This window comes from Eleutherodactylus coqui, chromosome 10 (genome assembly GCF_035609145.1).
Source record: "Eleutherodactylus coqui strain aEleCoq1 chromosome 10, aEleCoq1.hap1, whole genome shotgun sequence".
NCBI lineage: Eukaryota > Metazoa > Chordata > Amphibia > Anura > Eleutherodactylidae > Eleutherodactylus > Eleutherodactylus coqui.
In genome coordinates this window covers 34,336,194-34,345,791 of record NC_089846.1, presented here as the reverse complement: position 1 = coordinate 34,345,791, position 9,598 = coordinate 34,336,194, and positions in this window count along the sequence as shown.

The following is a 9,598-nucleotide window of genomic DNA, read 5'->3' as shown; positions in this document are numbered from 1 at the left end:
GAAAATATAAAAGTTCTATAAAGTGTTATAGAAACATGTCCGTTTGTACCTGGATCTGAAGGCTTCCACTGCACCACAGCTAAGTCTTACTGTCCACCGATAGTTTAAGCTGTCAGCAGTAAAGCTTTGCTCTCATAGTTATTGTCAAAAAAGATAGCTATTATTCTGGTAGGTAGATCCCTCGAGAGGCCTTTAATGGTCTCTACTAAACTATTGCCTTTAGCAAGAAAACAGTAGCTACAAGCTCCCTCATTGTCTGTGTGTGGAAATGCCATATTGTGACATTACATTTTTTTCAATCTCTTTTGTTTTTTCAACTAAACTTACAAGGATAAGGCCTTAATCACATCAATCTTTAAAAGCCATATCTAGCCTATGAATGTATGCTGTGGAAATGAGCATTGGCGGCCAACGAAGAAGGATTAAAGTTTTATTTTAAGTAATAATTTAATACTTTGGTGTATACATTTTCTCTTTCGCAGCGTGAGAATATATGTTAAACATTTCACACTCGGTTTTATGTTTATTTTGCTCCTAAATGGAACAATGACAGTAAAATATTAAACATGTGGGTTCCAGCATTGTGTTAAATATATAATCCAGGTTATGTTCAGTCATCAGTAATTTTATACTGAAATGTAATTATGTATAAGAGTAAGTGTGGTAACCCATTTAGGTTTGGACTTGTCCACCATATGACTGGTCCTAACTGTGTGTGACCCGTGCAAGTGCACAGTGTACCAGCCAACAGGTTGTAGTGGCGGCACCAGGGGAATGATCTCCCTTCTTAGGGCCACCTGATCAGATGATCTTCCTGTGTGCGGCAACGTCCTCCTCCTAGCTCTGTCTACTCTTCTTGCTTATCAGTGCGATATATATATTTTTTTTCTGATGATGGGGAAGGTGCCAAAAAAAGTTTTGCACAGGGTGCTATCTAACCTAAGGCCGAAAGAATACTAGAGGATCCTTGGGTGGGCCCTGGCTTTGACACGATATTGGGTTACAAACATCCAGCAGATATCCCCATTTAGAGTTAATCACTTGCTACTAGGGTCTATTGAGGTGACTAGGTGTTACTTAGGAGTAATGACTGCCAAGGAATTATATGCCTCATACTTGTCAACTCAGTCAGTCACAAAAATAGTGGGGTTGATGGTAGGAGCACTGGGACTGGTCTCTGCTCCCTGGTGTATAGATGGTATTGTGCAGTGCATACTTTGAAAAAAGTCAAGGGAGATGGGGGGAGAAAACAGTTTAAACTCATGTGCACTTGATGGAACAACATCCACAAATATGAAGCCACAATTATTGACAATCAATGTCCAGTCCTGATGGTGGTGTCTTAAATACTTGTTACCTTGCTGCTCCGTACTACCTATTCTGAGTTTTTTCATCACGGCCCTGGAATCTGTAGACTCCCTAGGGGCCTTTAATACATCAGTTTCTAATCCTGTGCTAGCTGGGGTCCTCCATAGAGTGATCAAGGGGCAGGTTAACAATGCCAAATAAGCCACTCAGTAATAGGCCTCCAAAACTTGCTTTACCTTGGCTAGGAGTCAAAGCAGGGGTTACTGTGAGTAAACTGAACCCTAAATCAGCAACCTAGCTGATCTTATCTACACTTTATAAGTTTAGACCTAGGTCTAGAAAGGTTAAAGACTTTTCTCCTCCCAATAGCCTGATGCTGATTAGGTGTGGTGTGTATAACTAGAATACTGGACTGTTTTAAAATTTCCTGCAGTTTTGTGTGCAGGTGGCTGTTCTGGGAATGCTAAATGCAATAGGCTCAAACATTTTACCATACTATTTAACTTCAATGTGCCCAAAGGTAATCGCCAGGCTCAGAGTGGTCCACAGGAGAACTGGTGAATCCCCCAGTGTGCCCAGCCCCCACAGAATCTGCACATGTTGTGTAAATGAGAGTCTACCAATTTCTGCCTTTTCCTTTCTCAATATACTTCAGTAGAAATGGCAACAAATACAGCCACATTTCTATTGAAGTATATGGAGAATGCAGCAAGCAGCAGGGAGTATCTGAACAGGGATTAGGTAATATTTGCATGTAGGTGTATAGTGGGCCCCCAGAATAAATTTTACTGGTGGACCCTGGGCACCCCAGTCCGACACTGGTAATTGCTGTGCATACGTAATTACCAACTGTAATGGGGCTTTTATTAAGACAGCTGTAACTCCTTACACTCATTTCCAGCAGCTAATATATTACGAAACAAAGGAAGAAAAAAGTAATATATATTTTTTGTTACATGGAAGATGTGATCGTTCGATTTATGACTCAAAAGGACTCTACGAAACTGCGCTGTAAAACTGGGGCAGTTACTTTAGTCTGGGGTATACATACCCTAGAAACAGAGCTCTTGGTGAGAGGGGACTTATCTCCTAGGTTGGTCCAATCCCTCTGCTACGGGATGGCGCTAACAGGTACAGAAATCTTCCCTCCAGGGTAACTGTATTATTGGAAAGCAAGGGTTGGTCAACTGATTTGCTATATAAAATGAGAATACTTGGTCTTAGTGAGAATGTGGGTAAGTACCTGGCCCAGTGATAGAAAGCAGAAGGTGGTTATTAATGGTACCTACTCTGATTGGGTCACCATTACCAGTGGGGTACAACAGGGGTTGTGCTGTAAAATATCAATATTTGCAGATGATACAAAACTATTTAAAGTAATTAACACAATAGACGACAGTATATGGTTGCAAATGGATCTGGATAAGTTGGGGGCAGAAGAGTGGCAAATGAGGTTTAACACTGATAAATGTAAGGTTATACACATGGGCAGGGAAATACATGTCAGCATTACACACTGAATGGGAAACAACTGGGCAAAACTGACATGGAAAAAGACTTGGGATTTAGTTAATTGTAAACTTAATTGGAGCAAACAATGTCAGGCAGCCATTGCCAAGGCAAAAAGGCTCATGGGGGGCATCAGAAGAGGTCTAGGGGCACATGGCAAGAACATTGTTCTTCCTCTCTACAAGTCACTGGTCAGACCACACATGGAATATTCTGTACAGTTTTGGGCATCGGTACTCAAGAAGGACGTATCAGAGCTTGAGTGGGTACAAAGACGTGCAATTAAAGTAATAAACAGAATTTGTGGACTACAATACCCAGAGAGGTTGTCAAAATTGGAGTTATTTAGTTTAGAAAAAAGACGTCTGAGGGGCGACCTAATAACTATGTATAGATATATCAGGGGACAATACAGAGATCTCTCCCATCATCTATTTATACCCAGGACAGTGACTGTAACAAGGAGGCGCCCTCTACGTCTAGAGGAAAGAAGATTTCTACACCAACATAGAAGGTGGTTCTTTACTGTAAAAGCAGTGAGACTATGGAACTCTCTGCCTGAGGATGTGTTGATGGGGAACTCACTAAAACAGTTTAAGAGGAGCCTGAACGCCTTTCTTGAGCGATATAGTATTACATGTTCTAGTCACTAATTACTTCTGAAGGGTCGTGATCCGGGGACTATTCTGATTGCCAAATTATAATCAAGAAGAAATTAGGAAAATTGCTTCTACCTCGTTGAGTTTTTTTGCCTTCCCATGGATCAACATTGGGGGGTAATAGGCTGAACTAGATGAACATATGTCTTTTTTCAGCTGAATATACTATAGTTCATGGATCATGAAAAGAGCATCAAACCCTTGTGTCTGCGAGGACTAATGTAGGGATCATTCTGATTTATACAATACAGTCCCTTCTCTGTGTATGCTGTTAGTGCATATAACTGTGGTTAAAGGGGCTGTTCCACTTCTAAAATTGATATGCTGTGCTCAGGATAAGTAATCAGTAGTTGATTGGCAGGGGTGTAATGCCAACGCCCCCCACCAATTAGCTGATTGGTGGGGCTGGTGTTCTAATGTATGAAGCTGCTTTGTTGCTGGAAGCCAACAGCTCCATACATTGCACAGTGGCCCGGCTTGGTACCGGCAACAAAACAGCTCTTTATAATAGAACACCAACCCGGGCAATCAGCTGATCAGTGAGGGTCACGGGCATCGGACCCTAACCAATTAACTATTGATGACCTATCCTACTGATAGGTCATGATTCTTAGAAGTGGGACAAACCCTTTAAGTATTCATGTAGATGGGATATAGGTGAAGTCGTGCAGCAGGTCTGATACAAATCAGTTCATCATGTATTATACAACACAGTAGCAATATTCCATTTTTCATTCTTGGTTAGCCATCCTGCATTTCCTACGGCAGTTGCAGATTTTACTCTCCATTAACCAGTACTCGAAAATAGATTGTAATTTCCTATTCAGGAATCAAGTAATTAACACATCCCATTTCCCCTAATAATTCAACTATTCTATAACACCCCTTCTGTCTGTAACGAATTATCCACATTGCATTATCACCTTTGCATTACTCATAACCCAGAAGATACGAAGAAGGAACCTGAATGTATCTTGTCTGTTCTCAATGACCTAACACCGAAACCTCACATTGATCATACAGTAGAGACTGCAAATTGCATTTCAAGAATCTCGCTATTGTTAAGCCAGTATTGTACACTACATGTCATGGCTGTTATCTTACAGTATAAAAGAAGAGATACACATCAAAGACTTCTGGACTACTTTGTAACAGCTACTTAGCAGCTGGTAAATAGGATCTATGTTTTCTATAGTATACATGGCCTAGTTTTTGCGCTTATAGAAATCATCTCGGGGCATATTTTTGTTGGTAGCTGTAAAGCATTATCTATATATCTATATAAAGTCGTATTTACATCATGTTTGCGACTACCATTTAGGCTAAATGCCCACGGATGGATTATCACTGCAGAATTCGCGGTCAGACAGCCACCGCAAATTCCGCAGCAATGTCCGTCCATAGACATGCTGTGTTCAACGATTCTCCTCTGCCCACTAGCGGAAATCAACTGCGATTTTCCGCTTGCGGAAGAGAAAATTGCGTGGACGGATTCCATTGCAGTTAATATTCGTTCAAAGAAAAATGGAAAAAGTTTCCCTGCGCTAAGGTCTATACGTTGCAATAGCAGATTTTTATTAATGCGTCCTTTTATTAACCCTTTCCAATCCACTGTCTGACCTCTGAAGACATTTTGATTTAAGGCTGTCCAGCTCCGATGTTAGAAGACATCCGTCGGGGTTCTCTTACTGTATATTGCCAGCCCCTTTGCTGTCAGAGCCTTTCCAACATGTCACCTCATGCAGTACTGGCTTTAGCCAGCAGATAGCTGCTGTTGCTTAACGGCAGAAAAAGAGTAAGCCCCCTAGGAAAACCAGGATACAAACTGGATTGGAAAGGGTTAAAGGACTTTCAGGGCTCCTAAAATGGTTTCTAAAATAAGTTAGAACTAATAGTAAATGTATTACTGGGGATCTAGTATATTATCATCAATTTTTCTTTCTTTATTCCTCCTGATTATTCCTCCGGGTATCGATATTCATTCCAAAAAAGGTCTCATATTGTGTCAGTGTTTCATTCGTTCAGATTAGTTTTATATTTTTTCCAATACTTCATTTATGCCCAGCTATATCAGTTGGGCATGAATGAATCCTGCAGACATATAAACTTTAGGCCTGTTTCACACGGCAATGCGACAATGCTACAAATCGCATGTATGTAAAGCCCATGCTTTCCTATGGGTTCCTTCAAGTTCGCGATGTTTTGTAGCATGCAACATTGCAAAACAAAAACCTCGTAGTTTTGCGATATGCCCGCGAGTTGCAATTTTTTTTTGTACCCCATGTTTCCCTATGGAGGCTATGGAGTTTATTGCATTGCACAAACGTACGATTTTAACATTAGAAAGTCCTATTAACTTTCTCGCAAGAAAATCGTGGGTAGCAGCGACGCAATGCTACATTTCTCCCAAGAAAAAATGAATCACTCACGCTACAAAATCACGTGTACATAGCAGCGATATCGCAACGATTTTGTAGCAGCGATATTGCTATTGCCCACGTGAAACAGGCTTTTAGGCCCAATGTCCATGTGCCTTGAGGCGTCCGCAACTGAATTAAACCCTGCAGATTTGATTTTTAGGTGCTTTGCGTATGCCCCATGCGGATCTAAAATCCCAGCATGCTCCATTTTTTCACGGATATGGCTCCATTCATCTCTTTGGGACAGGAAAACACACAATCCCCGATAACCTGCAAGCCATTAACAAATCATTTTTAAGATGATCTGCAGTGCATTCGCTGCGGATATCTGCATTGAAAATCCGTGGACATTGGGCCTAAGGTGGATTAATAGGCCGTCCTTGCTAAAATACACCTACATATAATATTTTGGAGACCTATATGTATATCAGTTGGACTCCAGACCAGAACGAAAAAAAGAATTAGATCCTAGACAAGACATTTGTTGCAGAAGTATTCATATATAGTGCAGAGTGCTAAGGCAGCAGAAATGCAGTCCTAAGCTCTCACTCACAACCTGAAGGTTGTGGGTTCAATCCCCACTTGGTTCAGGTAGTTGGCTCAAGGTTGACTCAGCCTTCCAAGGTCAGTAAAATAGGTACTGAGCTTGGTAGGGGCATTAAATAAATTACTTGAAAGTGCTGCAGAAGAATTTGACGCTATACAAATAACAAGATTTAATTTTTATATATGAAGTCCTTCTCCTCTACTCACTACTGCTGAGCGCTACTGTACTGCGTCTTCATGCCTTGCAGTGTAAGGATGTAGCATAAAACATCGCAAACAATGTCGCTGAAGGAGCAGTGAAACAGTACAGCAGGCTGGGGCAATGAGCCGAGAAGAAACCAGGACTCACAGTAAGGTAAGTACTGTTTACCTTGTATTGATGACATACAGTTAGGGCCAGAAATATTTGGACAGTGACACAAGTTTTGTTATTTTAGCTGTTTACAAAAACATGTTCAGAAATACAATTATATATATAATATGGGCTGAAAGTGCACACTCCCAGCTGCAATATGAGAGTTTCCACATCCAAATCGGAGAAAGGGTTTAGGAATCATAGCTCTGTAATGCATAGCCTCCTCTTTTTCAAGGGACCAAAAGTAATTGGACAATGGACTCTAAGGGCTGCAATTAACTCAGAAGGCGTCTGGCTCGTTAACCTGTAATCAATTAAGTAGTTAAAAGGTCTGGGGTTGATTCCAGGTGTGTGGTTTTGGATTTGGAAGCTGTTGCTGTGACCAGACAACATTCGGTCAAAGGAACTCTCAATTGAGGTGAAGCAGAACATCCTGAGGCTGAAAAAAAAGAAAAAATCCATCAGAGAGATAGCAGACATGCTTGGAGTAGCAAAATCAACAGTCGGGTACATTTTGAGAAAAAAGGAATTCACTGGTGAGCTTGGGAACTCAAAAAGGCCTGGGCGTCCACGGAAGACAACGGTGGTGGATGATCGCCGCATACTTTCTTTGGTGAAGAAGAACCCGTTCACAACATCAACTGAAGTCCAGAACACTCTCAGGGAAGTAGGTGTATCTGTCTCTAAGTCAACAGTAAAGAGAAGACTCCATGAAAGTAAATACAAAGGGTTCACATCTAGATGCAAACCATTCATCAATTCCAAAAATAGACAGGCCAGAGTTAAAGTTGCCGAAAAACACCTCAAGAAGCCAGCCCAGTTCTGGAAAAGTATTCTATGGACAGATGAGACAAAGATCAACCTGTACTAGAATGATGGGAAGAAAAAAATTTGGAGAAGAAAGGGAACGGCACATGATCCAAGGCACACCACATCCTCTGTAAAACATGGTGGAGGCAACGTGATGGCATGGGCATGCATGGCTTTCAATGGCACTGGGTCACTTGTTTTTATTGATGACATAACAGCAGACAAGAGTAGCCAGATGAATTCTGAAGTGTACCGGGATATACTTTCAGCCCAGATTCAGCCAAATGCTGCAAAGTTGATCGGACGGCGCTTCACAGTACAGATGGACAATGACCCCAAGCATACAGCTAAGCTACCCAGGAGTTCATGAGTGCAAAAAAGTGGAACATTCTGCAATGGCCAAGTCAATCACCAGATCTTAACCCAATTGAGCATGCATTTCACTTGCTCAAATCCAGACTTCAGACGGAAAGACCCACAAACAAGCAAGACCTGAAGGCTGCGGCTGTAAAGGCCTGGCAAAGCATTAAGAAGGAGGAAACCCAGCGTTTGGTGATGTCCATGGGTTCCAGACTTAAGGCAGTGATTGCCTCCAAAGGATTCGCAACAAAATATTGAAAAAAAAATATTTTGTTTGGGTTATGTTTATTTGTCCAATTACTTTTGAGCTCCTAAAATGTGGAGTGTTTGTAAAGAAATGTGTACAATTCCTACATTTTCTATCAGATATTTTTGTACAACCCTTTAAATTAAACGTTACAATCTGCACTTGAATTCTGTTGTAGAGGCTTCATTTCAAATCCAATGTGGTGGCATGCAGAGCCCAACTCGCGAAAATTGTGTTACTGTCCAAATATTTCTGGCCCTAACTGTACCTGGAGATATGGTTAATCATTCTTACCATAAAGCTCTGGCCTTAGATGTTAGAAAATTTCTGCAATAGGTCAAACTGCAATATATTATTTTTAAACATCATGTAGCCCAGGCCTTTTGTGGGGACTCGAGTCCAGGACCTCTTGCACTCCAGCTGAGCCATTCAAGCCTTTGGACAAGTTCCTGTGTTTTTCCTGACCCTGTTTCCAGTTCATACTCTCCAGCCTCTGTTCAAGCTCTGCCTGTTCCTCATTAGAACTCACTATAAAGCCTAGCCCTGACATTCCTGCATTGCATGATTATTCTGCTCCACAGCACTGATCATCTCTATGTTTGCCTGCTCCTCTGCTATTGTCACAGGACCTCCTGATACAGACTTCTGGCTTTCTATCTGACTATGTTACCCGCCTCATCCATCTGTACTGAGATCACCTGTTGCTGACTCCTGGCTCATTCCTGATTACCAAACCTGCAGCTATTACACCTGAGGCTCCTATCCAGTGCTGATAAGACGTTACACCTTCGTGTAAACATATTACTGATCTGTTGTATGGCTCCCCACTCACTGTACCTGCCTCTGATTTTGTAAAGTTTCCCGTATGCCGATGACAATACCTATGAGAGATTGCCTTCCATCTGGACAGGAAACAGGAACCTCTCAGATTGCTTTAAAGGTTGGAACATCCTCCATCTACTCAGTTCCTGTTTCCTGTCCATGGGGCAGATTGAAATCTTTGTTCAGAACTCAATCCTGGATCACTCATGGGTGCTGCAGGACCCCCTTCAACCACACTTTTTAGGATTGCAGTTACTTGGATCAGCGTAAGTTTCCAACAAGAGCCGCTAACATCCCTGGAGATTCTTCCTTATAAAATCCAATATCAAGGAATTTAAAAAGAATGAAAGCGCCTGGATAAAAAGTTTAATATATAAAAAGCATTGTTCATTTGGCAAATACGCATACGCTCAGGTTAAGCTGGAGTTAGGAGTAATTTGCATGCAGAAGTATGTGGGGAGGACAGCATGCGCCATTCCTTGGTCAAACTTTGGATGGCTGTACCTAATTCCAGTGACTTTGAGCACTTTGTTTAGCATCTTTTGTGATAGGTTGCTGATTA